Consider the following 21,514-nt stretch of genomic DNA (forward strand, 5'->3'; position numbering starts at 1 on the left):
GATTCCATTTTTTTTAAGACAGCTGCCGTTGGATGTTACTGAGATGCCAGAGTCCCCATGATATCACCGAAAAAAAAAACATTTCTATCCTCGTAGAGCAGGAGGAAACCTGACTGCAGAGAAGAAATTGGAAAACAGTTTGCTTTAAACTCTTCTTGTTAAGCCAACCTTGAAATTAAACTGTGTAACTGTGTAATTTCTCTCAATCTTCTCCCGCCACTCCCGCCCACACTGAATCATTTTCCTCGCCCACTCCATCGTTTTAACACTTTACTATATGATGTATCTTACAGTTTGGAAAAATCTCAAATTCCCTGTCTTCAATATATACGTGTTAAAGGGAATCTGTCAGCAGGTTTTTGCTATCTAATCTGAGAGCAGCATAATGTAGGGGCAGAGAAGCTAATTCCAGCGATGTGTCACTTGCTCAGCAGCTTACTGTAGTTTCAATACAATCAGTGTTTTATCAGCAAAGAGACTAGAGGACTCGGTGTCCTGTGCAGACCTGTCCAGTTAATCTGTGTAACCTCGCCCCTGCCACTGATTGGCAGCTTGCTAACAGTGTACACAGGAAACTGCCAATCAGATGTGTGGGCGGGGTTATACAGGGCTCAGCATTCCGGTCACTGCCATATCTGCAGCACAGAAAAAAGGGATTTTATCAAAACTGTGCCAAGCAACCCAGTAAGTGATACGCCACTGGAATTAGGGTCTCAGCTCCTACATCATGCTGCTCTCAGATTCCATAACAAATTCCCTTTTATAGCCTTGCGAGTAAAAAAAATGTAAATTGTCTATACACTTTAGATAAATCTCTCCCGACCCCTCCATAAACTTCTGGCAGAGAGTTATTTCCTGTGAGGGCTGTCAACCTGTTCCCATACATGGGTGAGAGGTGGTTAATCTCTTTGAAATGGAAGGTCCATTCAGTTTTAAAGTGGAGCAGCGAATACATGGTTAATAAACAAGGGGGGTTTACTGTAACAGGGTCAATCACCACGCAGGGAGTAACAGGGGAAATGTGGGGACAACAAGGGAAGTAGCAGGTAATATGCTATAACTGACAATCCAAAGTTTGGCTAGATGTAGCAGAGTCGACACGGTTGTAATCGGCAGTTTTTACACTTAGCTGACTCTCGCTCCTCACAAGGCAGTTGCCGGCTGGTGCCAGTGTTGCTTTCTTCTGGCTTCCCTGCCTAAACAATGCTCTGTCTTCTGGTGGCAGCGGGCAGTCTCCGGTTTGACCAGCTCAGCCCCTAGTCCATAACACTGCACCTCACTTGCTCGGCTCCAGGGATCCTGCGTCTCTTCTCCCTCTAGTCGGGCTTGACTTCCACTGTCCACTGCTGCTTTTCCCGCGCGAAAACTCCTTTTCCACCATCTTCCTAGACACGAGCTCAGCTCCCCGGTCACCTGACTCCTCAGCTCTCTCTGGACACGCCCCCAGCTTCCCGGTCACCTGACTCCTGTCACACAGGCTGTCTTCCCCCTGCAACAAGAGGCACGGCCCCGGCAGTTCCGGATCCCTTGTTCTGAAAGTACTTACACCCTGGTCTTCCCCCTTACACACAGTCATTGGGAAAGAAAAGAAACTTCCCCAAACTGTTTCCACAAAGTTAAAAGCTACAATTGTCCACGATATCTTGTGCTGAAGAATTAAGATTTCTCTTCAATACAGCTACTGGGCCAAGGCCAAGCCCTGAAAACAAAGCAATGAGATTATTCCTCCTCCACCAAATTGTACAGTGGGCACAATGTAGTCAGGGGGTAACGTTCTCCTGGAATCATAAAACCTAGAGTTGTCCATTAGATACCAGATAGAGAAGTGTGATCTGTCACTGCACAGGACATGTCTCCCCCAGAGTACAGTGGTGGTGGCTTTACAGCACTCCATCCGACGGTCGGTATTATGCTTGGTGATGTACGGCTGCATGCAGCTACTCGGCCATGAAGCTCCCATGCGGGGGCGCAGTGCTTGTGCTGATGTTATACCAGAGGAGGTTTGGACTCTGCAGTTATGGAGTCATCAGAGTGGTGGTGACTTTTCTGCCCTCTGCTCCTCAGCACTCGGCCCCCCGCTCTGTAACGATTTTGGGTCTCCACTTCATGGCTGAATTGTTGCGGTTGCTTCCACTTCTCAATAATATCACTCACAGATGATGGGGGAAGATTTAAGAAGGAAGAAATATCATGTATGTCCTTGTTACCCCAGTGGCTCCTATTACAGGACCGTGCTGGTATCAGTGAGTTCTGCACCACCGGCCACTCTGTCACATGTTAGTAAAGGCAGACTTGTGATGAGTACAAATGCGTCCCTATACTTTTGTCTACATAATGTATGTGTGTTGCTATTAGCCAAATGGTTCACTATTTTTTTTATGTTGTTTGATTTAATAGGAGGGCAGACATCTCAGCGGCCACAGGAGATGTACGGTAATATGTTGATCTTTTTGGCTTTTCCCCTGTGGCCAATGATAGGAAACTTGAGTGCGATCTGCCGCTGGAAAGTTGTATGGAGCTAAAACAACTTTTCTAATGGACTTATAATCCTTAATCCCTTTCAGTTCTGCAAATGGGTTGACATGGAAAAGTGTGAAAATGGCGAATTGTTTTATTTAGATATTGAAAAGTATTACGTTAAAGAGCTTTTTCTGGAGGATTTGTGGGAATAACTTCATCAGCTCACATTCAGGGTACATTATTGGGTAAAAGAAGCAAAAGGTTATTTATCAGAAAATTGCTGTTATTTTGTAATGTAATGTGTGACCTAAATAAAGCCTTCCCAAGAATAATTTCAAGTACATTTATTAAAAATAACGTAAAAGTCAGGTTAGTGGACTCTAATAAAGTGACAGTACAGATGTTGCAACTTCTTGGTTCGGAATGGATTAGACTCCCCATTCTCAGGATTTTGGGAGTCCCAACAGTCCTCTAGGATTATATCTATATCTAGGATTTGATATAAAAGTCTGGGAGTAGACATAAGTGGATAAAAAAATGTTTGTAAATTCATCATATATGCCTTATATATTTACTAGAGATTAGTGGATGGCTTCACGCAACCCGATCCTTGGTCCAGGTCAATGACCGTTGGTCACAGGCATGAGCTATGTGAATTTCCTGAGCTTCTGGGTTCCCCGACGTGGCATTTGATTCATCTGTGCGGCATGCGGTGCACAGGTGATGTCTCGCCAGCCCGTCCAATCATAAGCCTAACATGGGATCCTGGAGGATAAGGAATTTTGCGCAGAGAGCACTGACCTGGATCATCATTGAGCAAAGAGATCCGCTCATTTATAATATTTACAAATCTCCTTGATCATGGTTGACCCACAGTTACTTAAAAGCTACTCTCGATTACTATAGACCAATTAGATAATATAGCAAAAAAAAAAAGTATTTTCTCCTAGCAATGTGCAATTCAATAACCCCACCCACTGGACTCCTAAGACTAGAAAGAACAGGGATTTCAATCCAATAAAACACAGGTTACACTGAATATTTTCTCACAATCTTAATATCAATTTGCTTTGCTTCTCCTGATCTACAACATGAGGTCCATATATTAGTCAACATTTTTCATGTGAAGGCTTTCTTAAAGAGGTTTTTTAGAGCTCTGTGTTGTACGGTTCTCTTTCTTCTACTTCCTAAAAATTTGTGAATAAATTGACAACTGGGTGTTACCAGTTGGGAGTGTGTCCTGACACAGACTAACCATGGACCAATCAGTGTAATCAGTGTTACCAATCGCTTTACCTATCTTCACTTATTATGATATTGAACAATGTGGTGAATGACAATTCTCCGAGAGTGTCACTGATTATCTTCTACCTACACAGACTAACCATGGACCAATCAGTGAAAAAATGTCCTTTTGACAAGGAAAATGGTAACACCCAGGCAGAGTTCTACCATAAGATGCCCCAATACGGTCTTATCATTGGAAATAAGAAGATTTACTAAAGCAGACGTCTTTAAGGAAAAGCAGTAGCTGGGGCCCCATGTTCTCTGTGGGGTCTGCTGTTATACTTTGGTATGTTACATAATGCTTACTCTGTTGATGAGCTGTGTGGGGTACGCCCATGAGGACCACTTAAATTTACGATTGGATCCCACCCATAGAGCCAATTGGGAGAGTAACCAGTTAACACTCCCTTCTCAAAGCCAATTTACAAAAAAACATTTTCCAAGCAAAAATATTTCAGCTATAGAGAACTATACTATTAATTTAATAACACTGAGCAAACTCCCAGTTATCAATTAACAGAAGTATTCACAGAAGTTGAGTTTTAGTATCTGATGAGCATTGCCGTAAGCCTCCTTCTTATGGCTCTATGGGTAACATACAGTAATTACAACACAACTTGCAGAATTATAAAAATTATTTCCTTATTTATTCATTACGTTACATCTCGCATCCAAAGAGGTGTACTCTAAAGATCAAGGGTCGAGTGCAAGAAGTATAACACCATTCGGAAGCTATCAGACGTCACTTATGGCACATGTCACCTCAAATTCAACCCTTTGGGTCCCGAACCCGAGGGAAGCCACAACCTCTCATCTAATATTCCTATAGCGAGGGTCTTGTATTGACTTTATTCCCTCATTGGCACATTTTAGATATACAACCTTGTATTTTACTACACTTTGATTATCTGATTTAGAAAATCAATGAATTAAATTTATGGGATGATTGAATTCATCCGAAGTCAACAAATGGATTTATTGATGCGTCAAATTAAGTGGTAAAATCCTTTTAATTTTAATTGACTCTCCACTCAATTATTTTAAAATACCCTCCAGAGGCAAGATAATCCTATAGTTTTTAGAGATTGTTTTTAGATTAGTTAGATAAGTAGATTTTAAAATATTCAGACTAATGACCTTATTTTCATTTTTTTTTTTTAGCTGACTCGGCGCCGAATGTTAGAGAAGTGCTAATGACTTAATTCTCGTGAACATATTTTGCGATCATGTAACTTTACACCTTGAGGTTGCTTTAAATAACATTTTACATAATAAGTGAGGAATGAATATCCCTCACATGTATCTAAATATGTTAAGGAGAACACCTTCTCAGTGTGTGAACTACATAAGTGAAGGTTTGTAACCATGTGAATTCATAACATTTTCTTTCCTAAAGGGGTTGTCCACTACTTGGAAAACCCTTTCTGAATCCCTATGCTTCCGTCTAGTAAAAAAATAACACATTCTCACCTCTGGTACTGGCGCTGTTCCAGCAGTGTTGTCACTGACTCTCCCGGGGCTTACATGACATTGTTATGTTAAGTGATCCCTGTGGCCAACCAATGCTGGCTTCCCTCTACTTCCTTCATATAAATCAAGACATCCAGATGGAGTGTGAGAGCAGTCACAGCTCTCACTTTCCCCGAATGCCAATTATGTCCATAGAAGAGTAGAGTGAAACCAGTGCTGAATGGCCGCAGGGATAGCGTGACATAACAATGTCATGTGAGCCCTGGGAGAGACAATGCTGACACCGCTGGAATGGCGCCGGCACCAAAGGTGAGTATAAGTGTTGTTATTTTACTGGAAAGAAACATATGGATTCAGAAGGGGTTGTCCGAGTAGTGGCACATTGAGCACCATTTTGTATTGTAGAGTCGGGAGAGTTATCCAAATAATCAGTCAGACCATCGTTCTGCCGACAGCTATTTATCGTGTATGGGGACCCTTAGTATCTCTCAAATGAAACTAAATATCCCAAAGGCTGAAACAGCGAATTAGACTTCATCTTTTTAGCACTAAAACCAGTTCCACACATCCAAGAAACATGGACCATGCTCGGATCAGAAGACCCGGCGAGACCACTGAATCTCCTGACCTGAACTAATTGCCTCATTGGCATATTTTGGGTAGTGAGATCAGGTCCGGAGACCCTGCCGTCAGGCAAAGGCCTCCAATGTTTCCTAGATGTTTGAGGCTAGCCTGAATAGGCAGCACACCAAAGCTCCATACTGCCTCAAGCCCATGGTTAGAAGGCAGAAGTATAAATAGTTACATAGTACGGATGAAAAAAGACAAATTCAACAGAGGGATGGAAAAGGATAAAGGGAATGAGGTATAGGAACATCTATAATGCACAATCCAGTCTTCTCCAAAGAGCAAGTTTTTCCCTACTGATCCCAAGTGTTGATCAACTGGATCAACATCCAGAACAAGAATTTGACACATATTCATAAATATGTATATTATTTTCTTCTAAGGAAGCATTTAAGAAAAAATAATTTTGCATCAAGCGCAGGTATTGGACTACAGAACACCAGGGCAAAATTATTTTCTCTGACGAAACCCCCTTCAGACTGATTGGGATATCAGGCTTAAAAAGTGTTCACTTTTTTTCTAACAATCGTCTGCCCAGTATCCTGGACAGCTCTGCAACTTACTAGACACCTGTGACATCATGATGTGATGCAGATCATGCCATTGGGTAAGGCTTAGAAAGTGGCAGAGGTGCCCAGGATACCGGGCAGAGCATTTCTGGCACAGAAGTAAACATTGCCCTAACTCGGATACATTGGAGGACTGACCTGGATTCCAGACCTGGGTAGTTTGAACCTTTTTGCTTATTTCTATTTATAATGTGTTTTAGACACTTTCTGTGCCTTCTGGGCACTGTTTAGCGGAAAAGGGCAGTAACACGTAACACTATTCACCTCAAAAATGCTTCAGAATGTAGTTGTCATGCAAGGTGAGGGAAAGACTAAGTGCAACATGAAGGGAAGAGGGGAAGGAAGCCCCAACACTAGGGAAATGGGGAGTGGAGACCCCTAGGCAGATCTAATATCACCCTGCCTACCCTATCATCCCTATATAGGTTCCACACCTATCGCCGAGCAGGAACCTAAACCCTGAATGTCCCTAGAGATTGGCCCTAGATAGGAAAGGGATGGGGTGAGCACTAGCCAGGCCCCACTACAAACTAAACACAACAAGGTAAACAAACAAAGGGGATACACTTCGCTTGAGCAGACACCAGAGAGATAACGCCAACAGTCCTCCAAGGGCACTAGAGAAGAAACTAGCCGACTGCCTGTGCTCCAAGCCTGCACAGAGGTACATAGAACTATCACCGGTGCCTCTCTGGAGAAACTGATCTATTTAACTACCCAGCAAGGATGTGTCAATCAGCAGCAGAAGATGGTGGTTGCTGCTGGGTCCTAAAAGAAGAAGGATATAACTATACTACAATGATAAGGGAATCAAAAAGTCTTCTGCAATGCCAAGAGCGGTTACCTTCTACAGCCAGTCCAGAGTGACTGTCTGTCATACCTGATACATCCATGACAGTAGTATTTCTGGCGCAAAGTAAGACATTTAAAAGCTTGTATAAACTTAAATACTCCAGAACCACTTTGCTAATGCTGAAGCATTTTAAGACTGTCTAGTCTAAATTTGCACTGTCTAAGGATTAGACAGTATTGAGAAATATGACCCCCAAAAACTGTCCAATCCCTTTTATATGTCATGTGTCAAATACCCTTTAAACAAGCCATAATGTAACTACAATAAATTTATTAGTTTCCATAAATGATTAAACAATTAAAGAATTAATCGTTCAGTGGCATCACCTATTTACAGGAGATCATTTGTGCTCTAATTCAATTATCTAATCATCTGCTCGTGTAAATGAGGTTTAACACTTCGAAGTGCTACCTAGTATGGAAATCTTTATAAGAATGTGACTCATCAGACAGTGAGCAACAAGTGAAGTAACGTGACTCACCATAATACAGAATCCAAAGACTTTACACAATGAGTTGGACTGTGAGAAGAAGAAAGCATTCATCTGACAAATGTGTGACGAAGACCAATCTCTGGACATAATCCCCCCCAGTGGGACCACATAAAGCACAATAGATTTGGACTTGTCTATATATGTCTACTATACCACTAATAGTTGTGTACATTCAATAGTAAGTTCAAGAGTCTGTTTCAATATTTCTAGTTCTTGAGACTATTAATTGAGACAATAATAAACTCATGGTGCGACTTCTTGTCTTTAAATCTAACCCTATTATTCCAGCACAGAAGATTCCCATGCATGTCTATCTCTCCCCTTCCCATCTCACGTAGAAGAGATTGCAAAAGATTGAACCTACCATAAGGACTCACAAGTTGACCTGTCCATGACTCACAAGTCACCAAAAATCCAAATCTGCTGGAAAATCCTTGAGATATAACAACGATCTTTGGTCGTGAGACACGTAGACCCGACCTTAACCTTGGTTGTTAACATTTCTCTCCCTTAAGCCAAAGTTACCACCTCAAATGGAGAATTGGACAACTTAAACTTGGTCTATGAAACATGAAGGGTTATGTTGTATTGTATGTATTATTTCCCTCATCTACAGAAGAGAAGAAAATGTTCAAACCTTAGGAGCTAACCTAACTACCCAAACCACAAATTTAATGTAAAACATTAATTCAAAAGTGAGTCCTTATCTTGAAGGAAATTTCATCTTAGGGTGGCCTCATTGTGTCTCCCACTTTAATCATCATTGGGGTTTGCCAATGTTTCACAAGTGAGAACCCAAATGGAAAATTTGCAGCATAAAGTTTCTAAAACTTAGGGTTTTCCCTTTTTAAAAATATTTTTTTCTTTCAGTCATGTCTCCACTTTAGAATTGTTTTGAACAAATTCTGTACTTATTATACTTTAATAAGTATATAGAAGTTCCTCACTTGTATTTCCAGTGTCCACTGTTATATTTCTTTTTTATGACCATATAAGGTCTTATTGGAGGAAGTAGATCAAACTTGAAGAGTTTTCAGCCAAATTGTTGCTGTTTATGAGCAAATAAACCCATCCTTTTTTTCTTCGGACATCTTGGACTACTGTCTTTTGTGGAAGTTTGAAACCTGCAATAGCTTATGTGGAAAACATTGTTTTCCTGTTGCACACTTGAGTAACTTAAAGGGGTTACCTCACAAAAGCAACCCCTTACTATAGTGTATGGATGACATAGAGGGTGGTATATTGCTCGGGACCCCCCATACATCTATAGCACCCCGAGGGCTCGGCTGCTACAGGGGTATTCCACCTCAAACCAGAGGTGTGATATTCCACTCCCGGGTAAGGATGGAGTGTGGACCAGGACTCGGTAGGCTGCATGCACCACACACACCCCATTTCCGAGGGACAGTTCAACGGTGCTCCCATTAGACAGGAGTGCAGGCACGACAGAATCTGTCCCTGGCTGGAGTGGGGAGGGGAAGGTACGCCCAGTGGTGTAGGAGCAGATAGGGGTGGGTCTCTGGGCATAGGTAGGAGCCCATTGGTTGCTAGTCACCTGGGCTCACATATAGAGGGAGGTATATAAGGTGGGCACCATCTTAGAATAGTGTTCAGTCCGGGGAGTCAGTTCAGAGAGGAGTTCAGCCAGAGAAGGCTGACAGGGAGCTGTGGCTCAGTCCGGGCCCAGAAACAGCAGAGAGAGAACAGGAACAGAAGAGAAAGGAAACAAGGAACAGAACATTAAGAGAGGCCCAGAGACACGAGAGAAGAAGGATCCCCATAGGCCCAGGAGATTGCGGGTGACGGGTTGGCAGAACAGGGTACCGGATCCCAAATTGGTGGAGGCGACTAATCCTCAGCCAAAGACCGGCGGTCGTGACTATATCTCGGTGCGACTACTCACTACACCTACCAGGAAGGCACACCACATAGGGTCAGGGACGCAGAGATCAGCGCGCCCAGAGAAGACCCGAGGCAGCTGGACAAACGTAGAGTCACTGGTGGGGCACGGCCAGAGAAGGGAAGAGAAGGGAGCTCTGTGCCACGCTCTGGAATTGCCTGGGAGTTGGTCGAGCCCCTTGCCTGGTGGACGCAGCACGGCTTGGGCAGTCACCACCGGTACCGAGGTGACTAGGACCAGTAAAGAACTGTGAGTAAAGCATTGGAAACTGCAACCACACGTCTCTGTGCTTCTTCGCCGCACCAGCACTACCAGTGCTGGGACGCCCGTGCACCATCACTCCCATCATCCACACTAACTGCCCTGAGGCTATACTCCTCCCGTGTCATCCCATTCTAAGCTGCACACATAATACCAGCCTCAGCGGTCTGCCCTGCAGCGGCGGTCCCCACTGACCGCAATCCACGGGTGGCGTAGTCGGACAATTATCATAATACTAAAATAGCCACTGGTTTGACCGCCCTGGGCACGGACCGGGTCACCGCCACGGAAGACTACAACCCCCAGCCATCCGGCTCCGGGTACTCCCGCACACGTGCATCCACAACACAGGCCCAGGGGGCGCGTCACATCCACAATGAATCAGCATATAGATCCATCTGTAAGGAGGTGGACTGTTGCTGTCACAATCCTTTCCGTGAAGACACCAGTCGAATTGTGGTGATGTAATGTGAATAGTGTAATGCGTTAATGACATGTGTAGTTTGACCGTAGGAACAGTTAACGTTAATGTTTGGGACTAGCCCAGAGTGGGAGGGTGAGTAATAAGGAAAGTGACAAGTTCCTGTTAGAGAGTCACATAGGGCCCAGAGTGCGTATTAAGTGAACCATAAGGTCCAAGGTGAGCAGTGCTGCATCCTGGGAGACCATTAGTGAGAGGAGACTGAGGAGCAGGGATAGCGAGATTCGGATTACAGATTACGAGACAGAGTGGCCTTGCAGAAACGAGTCCTAGGAGAGGAAGCCTAGCCATGAGATCCCAAGGTGATTGCCCTGAAATATAAAGTGCCTAAACAGGGTTACGTACGTGGGACTAGTAAAGTGTCCCGAGTTCCAGGGCACCAGAGTACACGGAACCGCTGAACAAGTAAAGGACACTTGTTAATCAGAACTGTAGCTTTAAACCTGGGTTGTGGGGAAGTATGGAAAAACAGTGGCCATAGAGAGCTCTGGAGTATGCTACAGAGGAAGGATACTGTGTTGAAAATGTTTCGAGTTGTAAAGGAAACGTTCATAAGACTGTGTACTCGATGACCCTTGTAAATAACCCTTACCAAGTTACCGTTCAATAAAGAGTTTATTTTTGAATGGTGGTCTCCCTCATTGAACTGTGAAACATCTGGTCCTGGCAAACCAGCAACACCGGCTACATGCGGCCTGCGTAGCACCCTCACAGCACAAGTCCACACACCCAACCAGGACCCCCACTTTCATGTAACGTACCGGGGTGCCAGAGACGAGTGCCTCGCCCATGGCTACCAACCCGCGCCACGTTACGCACTTATAAGAGCAGCTCCCATTTAGGTGGACTCAAGCCATCAGTTTATTACCTGGGCAGCCATTCATCTTAATGGCACCACATAATGCTAAATTTCTGTTGCAAAGGGACTACCTGACTGCCTATGGCTTCCCCCCCACCAAATGGAGCTGTGCCAAGATTGACGGAGGCAAAGTTAGCAAAATCAAGCTACAATATTTGCAGTTGGAGTTTTTGAGCATTTTTTTAGTGGATCCACCTAAAAAACACACCATAATACTTAAAAGATTCTTTCTATTAAATTCAATGTCAATCCCTTTTGCAGATCAAATATAGAGATTTTTGAGTATTTTTTTTCCCCTCTTCTGGTTTTAAAAAAACACCTGGTGTGCATGTCACTTCTTTGAAGCAAACCCAAGTGAAATCTGCTACAAATCAGGCACTGTCGAATTTAAAGGCTGCAAAAAGCTCTTCAGGAAAAAAAAAATCTTGCAAAACACTACAACTGTTCGATATATTTTCTGCATAATTTTCCTATGATTTTAAAAATATCTGTTTGTTCCCACTCTATGAAAATCTGCATGGTTTACTTTCAAGGGATATAACTTCATCCAAAATACCCTTAAGTGGAATCTTTCAGCTTCCTAACATGGGTGTAAAGTTAGCTTATGTTGACATCGCAGCGATCAGCTAATGAACTATCACAATTTTTTATGTGGCCTAATAAAATAATCACTGTCGCTAGCACGTCTTCTTCTCTAAACAGGGGATGAGACAATAAAAAACCTGTATGCAGAACATCATCTTACTTTTAGTACCATACTGTGGCCCATATAAAACCGCCTTTAAATAAGCGTTGATCAACTTGCTATATCGCCAATTTTTACCTAGATATGGACAGAAATCTGCCAGTGTAAAATGACCTTAACGGCTACGGATACTTTTGATACGGAAAAAATGATTGTTACATATGTTAATGGTTACCTTTAGTGAATAAAATTGAAATCATTTCAGTCTGCAAGCAAGCTTCATTCCTTCAGGTCCCCTGATATACAGTTTGCAGCATGTGTTCTTCATAGTAATATAAGCTAGACCCTAGATGTGATCTCTGTGTGTTTTTAGGGCGCTGCTGTCTTGACTGCTTAAATATCACCATAACTTCTATACTGCCATGCACTTTCTTCCTTTTCCACGGCCTGTTTTCTCTGCCCTCCCTGAGACAGTAGATGCTTCCTTCCCTTTCCACACCGTGGAGATCTGTATATAACACCATCTCTGCTGCTTTCTCCAACACTGAGAACCATAAGAGCCAATAGCAGGAGCTCTGACGGATTTATAGCATTTTTGGAGCTTACTCAGCTGGTTAAAGGACTTACAGACACTATTCAGCAAGATACAGTAATAGTAGAAATAATTTTAGTGAAGACTAGAGATGGGAGAATTGATTCTCAGGACTCCATCAACCAGGTCAATACTGTGTGGATGAGAGAACTGCTCCTCTCGTTATCCCCTAGTATTCCCAGCTCTTCTTTTGAGGCACGACACACCTGGCTAATCAAAAGAGGAGCCAGGAATGCCAGGAGGTAAGGAGAATTGCAGGCCTCCCGCCAGTGTTCATGGAGTACTTCACTGGATAATTTACCGGAGTCCTGAAAATTAATTCTCCCATCTCTAATGAAGACCATTTATGAAGTTGGTTAAAGGGTTTGGCAACTAGTGTTGCGCGACCAAGCTTAGATAAGGTATTATCCGAGCATGCTTGAGTCCTAACCAAGAATCTTCCTTGTAATCTCAAAATATGTTCACATCGCCACAGCTGTTTGACAAACAGGCAATCTCTTCATGTGTTATGACAGCCGCGAGACATGCAGCCGCGGCGACGCGACCATATTTTGCGAGCATGCCGAAGATACTCGGTTAGGACTTAAGCATGCTCGGATAACACCTTATCTGAGCACGTTCGTGCAACACTATTGGCAACCACTTTTTATTGATGGCCTATTGATGGTCATAATTAGTGATGAGCGAGTATGTTCGGTTAACCCTTTCGGCGAGTATGCTCAGGCGAGTACCGAGTATCTTCAGCGTACTCGATGATATGTTTGAATCACTCCTATGTGCATGATTTGCGACTGTTTGACAGCTTTAATACATGTGAGGAATGCTTGTTTCTTAAGCACTCCTCACATGTATTAAAGCTGTCAAACAGTCGCAAATCATGCACATGGGAGTGATTCAAACATATCATCGAGTACGCTGAAGATACTCGGTACTCGCCCGAGCATACTCGCCGAAAGGGTTAACCGAACATACTCGCTCATCACTAGTCACAATCTACCCTCGCCGATCAGTTGCAACCGGTGACCGCCTGAAGTTCTCGGATGCTGCCGGAACACAGCAGCTCTAGGGTTGGATCTATAGTACCCACCCGAGATTACTATAGTTTTGATGGAGCTGCTGAGTTCTGGCAGCTTTCGAGAACTTTCGGCCAGTGCCGGTGTCGCACCCCGACCGATCATATATTGATGGCTTATCCTGTGGATTGCCCATCAATATAAAATAGTTGTCAATAGTGACCCTCCATCCATCTATACAGAAGTCCATGTCCTCTATAGGTACATGGTCATTTTGTTCCCGTCATTGCATGCACTGGACATATCATCAAGAACATCTAATAGTTTAGTAAAGGTTAGTAATATGTTCCAAATGGGGCTGTCTTCTGTTGGACCCTTGGTGCCCTGTTGCATTAGGGGTTTATTATTATGTTAGAGCCCACCAGAGAAATGTTAGAACCTTGCTGTTAGGTTTTTTTTCCTTTGCTGGTCACATGACCTTGTTGGCCTATTTAATCCTGCTCCGCCCTTCTGGCTTTGCTGGACTTCATTGTATATCTACTTTCTAGCTAGCCTGTGCTCTGTATCTAACTCTGTTAGTTTGCTTGGTCTACGGACCTCTAGGTTCTATCTATTTTGTTTGTTCGTCTGTCTGCTACTATTTCTGTTAGGAGGTGTCCCATATTCCTCCCAGTCCTTAGTACTTGTAAGGATTCCCTCCCCAAATCTATAGGTCTCCGTACAGACTAGATTAGGACTTTAGCAGGTCTGATCGCAGGATCAGGTTCCCTGTTACATCGTAGGGATTCAGCTGAGTCTTATAGTAGGGACAGATCTCCTCTCTTTCCTTAGCTTTGGTAGCAGAACATAACAGTAAGTCCAGCCTGTAAATTCTCTAAGGAAAGATTTTTTTTTGTTCCATCATGGTGTCGGTTCAGGATTTGGCTAAACACCTGCAGGGACTCTCTCTGGAAGTGGCCGAGCTCCGTCAGCACGTGAGTAACTGTCCTGGAGCATATTTCTTGGAGCCTAAGGTATGTTTGCCGGATTTATTTTTTGGTGAACATCGAGAATTTTTTTCATTTAAAAATGCTTGCTTATTGTATTTTCGTTTGAGACCCAAGTCCTCTGGGGATGAATCCCAGCGCGTAGGGTTCATAATGTCACTTTTGCGCAAAGAGCCTCAGGAGTGGGCCTTTTCTTTGCAACCTAGTGATACATGCTTCAGATCAGTGGATAGTTTTTTTTCTGCTTTAGGACTTTTATATGATGATCCTGACCGTGTGGCATCAGCTGAGACTGAGTTGAGACGTTTAAAACAAGGATCAGGTAATATGGAAAAATATTGTACACATTTTCGTCGTTGGTCCACTCAAACAGGGTGGAACGATTCTGCTCTGAAAAGTCTATTTCTTGCTGGGCTCAGTGAAAAGGTTAAAGACCTGCTAATTGCTTATCCTACACCTGAGGATTTGCAACAGGCTATGCAATTAGCTATACGGGTGGACAGAAGACTGCGTGCTAGGGTTAATGAGAGCAAATCCTCTGCTATGTCAGTTTCTGGTTATGATAATGTGTGTACTAACAGTGGTGAACCGATGGAGATTGGATCGGTGGCACCTCGCTCTCAAGAAAAACACCGTCGTTTTTCAGAAGGCTTGTGTTTCTATTGCGGGAAATCTGGTCATTTGATTAAAGGCTGTGAGCTTCGTATGAAGAAAGAAAAAAAAATGGTCAGTCACGCCCGTATTGCCTGTTTAAATTCCAAGGGTATATTTTTAGCTGCTTCCACGATTGCTCAGGAAAAATTAATGGAATTTCGGGTGTTTGTTGATTGCGGGTCTACACTGAATGTTATTGATGGGGGATTCATGGAAAAACTCAATTTAAAACCTGAACCTTTATCATCCCCCATTGCTGTGGTTTCTGTGGATGGCTCCCCTTTGAAGAATATTACTCTCAAGGTCAGTGAATTTCCTCTCACTATTAATGGTGTTCACCATGAGAAATTGGATTTGGTAGTGTTGAATAACTTGCCTTCTCCAGTAATATTGGGTTTGCCCTGGTTAAAATTTCACAATCCTGTACTGGATTGGTCTACCAGTGAAATTAAATCCTGGAGCCATAAATGTTATGACAAGTGTTGTAACGGGCGTATTGCAGCTTTGGATAGGGGAGAATTACCTGTACCTATTCAGGATTTTTGGAGAGTTTTTTCTGAGAAAGAATCGCAGGTTTTGCCTCCCCATAGAGACTATGATTGTTCTATTGAATTTGTCCCTGGAGCGACTCTTCCTAAAAGTCGTTTATTTAACCTTACTATTCCTGAGAGGAAGGCTTTGGAGGAATACATACAGACAAGTTTGGCCGCCGGTCACATTAGGCCCTCTAAGTCTCCTGTGGCGGTTGGATTTTTTTTTGTAAAAAAAAAGGACGGCGGTTTACGTCCTTGTCTGGATTTTCGTGAGATTAACAAAATTACGGTACGCAATCCTTACCCACTGCCATTGATTCCTGATCTGTTTAACCAGTTATTGGGGGCCAAGTGGTTCTCTAAAATTGACCTTAAGGGGGCATACAATCTGTTGCGCATGAAGGAGGGTGATGAATGGAAGACTGCTTTTAACACTCCTGTGGGTCATTTTGAGAATCTGGTTATGCCTTTTGGTCTTACTAATGCTCCTGCATTTTTTCAGAATCTGATTAATGACATCCTTAGACCTTTGATCGGTAAAAATGTGGTTGTGTATTTGGATGACATTTTGATTTATTCGCCAGATCTGGAGTCTCATTGGCGGAGCGTGCGTGAGGTATTACAGTTATTAATGGACAATTCGCTTTTTGCTAAGCTGGAGAAATGTGAGTTCGCTGTACAGAGAATTAGTTTTTTGGGCTACATTATCTCCAGCAAAGGTTTTGAGATGGATCCGGTTAAGGTTCAGGCTGTGCAGGAATGGCCTAGGCCTATTGGTTTGAAATCAATACAGAGGTTTTTGGGTTTCGCCAATTACTATAGAAAATTCATAAAAAATTTTTCTAGTATTGTCAAACCTCTGACTGATCTCACCAGGAAAGGTGCTGATGCGGTTCAGTGGTCTTCTGAGGCCATTGAAGCTTTTGTGTATCTCAAGGAGAGGTTCACCTCTGCTCCCATCCTTATGCAGCCTGATGTTACTAGGCCGTTTTTGGTTGAGGTTGATGCTTCCTCTGTGGGGGTTGGCGCAGTATTGTCTCAGGATAACGGGGATGGATTACATCCCTGTGCATTTTTTTCAAAAAAATTTTCGGAGACTGAATTGAATTACGATATTGGTAATCGGGAATTATTGGCTATTAAACTCGCATTTGAACACTGGCGCCACTTCTTGGAAGGTGCGGAATTTCCCGTTCAGGTTCTTACGGATCATAAAAATCTGATATATCTTGACGCTGCCAAGCGCCTGAATGCCCGTCAGGCTAGGTGGGCACTGTTTTTCTCGCGGTTTAATTTCTCCGTTACTTACATCCCTGGTACTAAGAATGTTAAGGCGGATGCCTTGTCTCGCAGTTTTTCTCCCATAGTCGGTGCTGAGAAAGAGGAAAACATTTTACAAGAAGGTGTTGTGATAGCTGCTTTAGACTCCGTTTTGGAAGATGAGATTCTTAAAGCTCAGGAGAATGCCCCATCTAACACTCCTCATGGGAGGTTGTTTGTGCCTGGGACCTTTAGGAGAGATTTGTTTGTTGAGTGTCACGAATCTCGGTTGGCAGGTCATCCCGGAATCTCTGAGACCAAGAGACTGGTGGGTCGCAGTTTTTGGTGGCCTGGATGGCAGAAGGAAGTCATTAAGTGGGTGCGCCAATGTACTATATGTGCTAGATCTAAGTCCTCACATACTCCTGCTGCGGGGTTGCTTTGTCCTTTGGAGGTCCCCAGTGCTCCTTGGACACATTTGGCTATGGACTTTATAACTGACCTTCCCCCCTCTGAGGGTTTTACTGTCATCTGGGTGGTCGTGGACCGTTTTAGCAAGATGTGTCACTTGGTTCCCTTCGTCAAACTGCCCTGCGCTAAAACTCTCGCTAAGGCCTTTGTCAAGGAAATTGTCAGACTTCATGGCGTTCCTACTGACATTGTTTCTGATAGGGGTCCTCAGTTCGTGGCTCGTTTTTGGCGTGCCTTTTGTGACAGGTTGGGAATTCATTTGTCGTTTTCGTCCGGATATCATCCTGAATCTAATGGCCAGACAGAAAGGAAAAACCAGGATGTTGAGCAGTTCTTGCGTTGTTTTGTGGCAGACAATCAAGAGGGGTGGTCTGAGTTTCTGCCACTTGCCGAATTTGCTCTGAACAATCATACATCTTCTTCTGCTGGTTGTTCGCCTTTTTTTTGTTGTTCTGGGAGACATCCGTCGTTTGGGTCGTTCTCCAAGTTGGGATCTGCCGTGCCTGAGGAGGAGAATTTTTCCGGTGATTTGGAAAGAGTTTGGACGGATGTGCGTGGTAATCTTCAGGAGGCCAACAGAAAATCTAAAGACTACTTTGATAGGAAACGACAGGAGGTTTTGTTCGCTGTTGGTGACATGGTTTGGTTGTCCTCTAGGAATCTGCGGTTGAGGATTCCTTCTAAGAAATTGGGTCCCAAGTTTGTAGGGCCCTTTAAGGTGCTTCAGGTTGTCAACCAATCTGCTGTTAGGTTGGAGGTTCCTACCTCCTGGAGAATTAATCCGGTCTTTCATGTCTCTCTGTTAAAAAAAGCTGTTGTGTCGGATGGTGACGCCTCTGCCTCTGTTCCTCCGGTGGTGGAGGACGGGGAATTTGAAATTTCTCGCATCCTTGACTCTAGACGGTATAGAGGTAGTTTGCAGTATCTTGTGGCCTGGAAAGGTTTCGGACCCGAGGATAACTCTTGGGTGAGGTCAGATGATGTTTCCGCGTCCAGACTTATCAGAGCGTTTCACAGGAGATTTCCTGATAAGCCTGGTCCTAGGGGATCCGGAGGATCCTCTTAGAAGGGGGGGTACTGTTAGAACCTTGCTGTTAGGTTTTTTTTCCTTTGCTGGTCACATGACCTTGTTGGCCTATTTAATCCTGCTCCGCCCTTCTGGCTTTGCTGGACTTCATTGTATATCTACTTTCTAGCTAGCCTGTGCTCTGTATCTAACTCTGTTAGTTTGCTTGGTCTACGGACCTCTAGGTTCTATCTATTTTGTTTGTTCGTCTGTCTGCTACTATTTCTGTTAGGAGGTGTCCCATATTCCTCCCAGTCCTTAGTACTTGTAAGGATTCCCTCCCCAAATCTATAGGTCTCCGTACAGACTAGATTAGGACTTTAGCAGGTCTGATCGCAGGATCAGGTTCCCTGTTACATCGTAGGGATTCAGCTGAGTCTTATAGTAGGGACAGATCTCCTCTCTTTCCTTAGCTTTGGTAGCAGAACATAACAAGAAACCTCCGTGTGTCGGTGTGGTGGAAAGATGTAGCAGGTGCAGTGACCGAAATCTTGGAGATTTCGAGATTAGTTACTTAGTACGTTGAGGTTCCAGTTCCATTTTGATAGTCAACACTCTTTCCATGATATCCCTTCCTATATCCACAGTCACAGAACTCATTGATATTCTCAAGTCTCGTAAGACAATAAAACCAGATTACAGAGAGAGAAGGCCAACAAAAAAAGCATAAATGCAGTTAGATTCCAACAGTCTTGAGTCTTGTAAGAGACAAACTAGGTAGATATGTGGTTTCACAGTCAAAGCAATGAATATTTAATGGCAAATTCTTGAGCTCAATAAATAGGCCTCCAAATGGTGTCTGTAAGACGAATGTCTTGTAATAAGCTGTCATGGCTGCTAATCGATGTGCAGAGATGGATCTTACATGGGTGCTTGCACATTCTTATGGCCCCCTAAATATCCAACACTTATGATTTTCCACATTGGTTTATGGCCTCACAGTTGCACGGAGACACTAAATCCATGGACAAACCATCACAACTAATGAAGGTCATGGTAAATTATTGCACTGAAGCTGCTAAAAAATTAACCTGAGCCCTTCTGCTCATGATCTGTAGGACACAAAGGGATTTTTACTTGCATTGTGAGGTCTGAGGTTACACACCTGATGAAACATTAGATCCTATTACATTTAGATCAGTTTCCTTTCTTTTTAGGATCAATAGAGGTTTTCAGTTTCCAGGAGTGTGTATTACATTCCTCCAGGGCTGCGGTGTGACCTGGTCTGACTTATCCACCGTCCCTATTACTTTAGGAAATGGGCTTGTGCAAAGGGGGTTATTTCCTATGTGTGATCCTATATGTGCCACCCAATTAATAAAGTATTGAAGTATAAATGGTAAAGGGGCGTAGAGAAGAGTATTCAGGGCATTGTCCCGATATGCCATGGGTCAGGCACCAACAAATCACTATGGATTAACCTGGGTATATAGCTATGGGGCCCATTACATTGAAACCTGGATCAGACCGTGGTTGCCTGATTTCAGCCAGGTATGTTTGACCCTGATATGCTTTGCTATTTCAGAGAGAAGCATACTTTAAAAGTCAGCGGGAACCGAGCCGCGTGGTAAGCTAGTTGAAAATACCAGTCCCCAGTGGATTTTCCCCTCCTGACCTGTCAGTCATTGGCAGCGGGCAGGGGTGAAGCCGCCGGGTACATGCCTGTCCAACAAGTCTCACAGGCAGCTCTGCGGCTTTTAAAGTATGTTTCTCTCTGAAACACTACTATCTGGAACATGCTGCCAGTGTCTGGTACATGCTGTCTGTGGATCGGCAGGATGTATCAGCTGTCAGGTTCCCTTTACATATGGGATCCACAGTTATCCCAAGAACAGAGATCCCTTATTTGACGACTGTTGTCAGTGGAGAAGAGGCTGCGCATGCGCAACTCTCTCCAATCACTGCTATATGAGACAGGCGTCTTCCTACTAGCAGGTATAGGAAGAGACCTGTCTGTCATTGGCAGAGGGTGGGGAGAAGCTGCCGGGAGACGCCTTACATGGCTGAAGCCATAAAGCCAGTGTCTGAAACAAGGTGGTGTATCTTGAAGCTCATGATCCCCAATGCAACTGCTCCAATGGGTCCCCAAATCATTGCAAATCCTTAATAGTAAAGGTCTATTCATATGGGCCAAAATGACTTTTTGGGCCCCCTAGGCTCCAAGGCCAGGGTGCCATTGCAACCCCTTCATCTATTATAGCTATGCCCCTCCTTTCAGGTTCCCTTTACATGTGGTGTCCACAGTTTTCCCAAGGACAGGCATCTGCTATTACTCTTGTCAGTAGAGAAGTGGCTGTGCATGTGCAGCACTTTCCAATGATATCTATGAGAGTTCTAAGAATTACTGAGCCCATTCTCAAGGTAGACGCTGGTCCCTAGAGAAGGGACCAGCATTATTTAGACATTCATGGCATATCCTATGGCACACAAAGTATATCTTTAAAATTCTGGATGACTATGCAAAAGCCCAGGTTTGACTATGTATTACCTCTACTTATGCCCCCTACTGGCTCCAATGGCAGTCTTGTAATGTCATGAATATTTATTAGAATAAAAAGTGAGACAGTTTTTATTCTGCCATCAGACATTTCTAAAATGTCAAAGCTGCCAGAAGGCCAGTGTTGGCCCACTCTTGCAAGAAGATACTGAATATGGATGTCTGTGAAAATACCCATAGTTTACACTGTTGTCAGTAGAGAAGTGGCTGCGCATGTGCAGCTTTCTCTAGTGACTTCTATGAGAATTCTAAGAATTACTGAGCAAGTGCCCCATTCTCAAGGTAGACGCTGGTCCCTAGAGATGGGACCAGCATTACTTAGACATTTATGACATGTCCTGTGAAAATACCCATAGTTTACACTATATGATCTCAGCTATAAAAATTTATATCCAAAACACAAAATGTTGTGCTTTTATTTATTGTGTGTAAGGCTGCGTTCACACTTCAGGAAAAATTATACCCACCAAAACAATCTCAAGGTTTCTACATTGATA

General features: G+C 43.6%; 1 protein-coding gene across 2 annotated transcripts in view; it reads right to left on the reverse strand.

The window, feature by feature from the left end:
- TTYH1 (tweety family member 1) overlaps positions 1–21,514 on the reverse strand; it is a 240,303-nt gene that overhangs the window by 217,646 nt on the left and 1,143 nt on the right. The window lies entirely within an intron of this gene.

This window comes from Phyllobates terribilis, unplaced genomic scaffold (assembly GCF_046119375.1).
Source record: "Phyllobates terribilis strain yellow unplaced genomic scaffold, ASM4611937v1 Scaffold_12__6_contigs__length_324123572, whole genome shotgun sequence".
NCBI lineage: Eukaryota > Metazoa > Chordata > Amphibia > Anura > Dendrobatidae > Phyllobates > Phyllobates terribilis.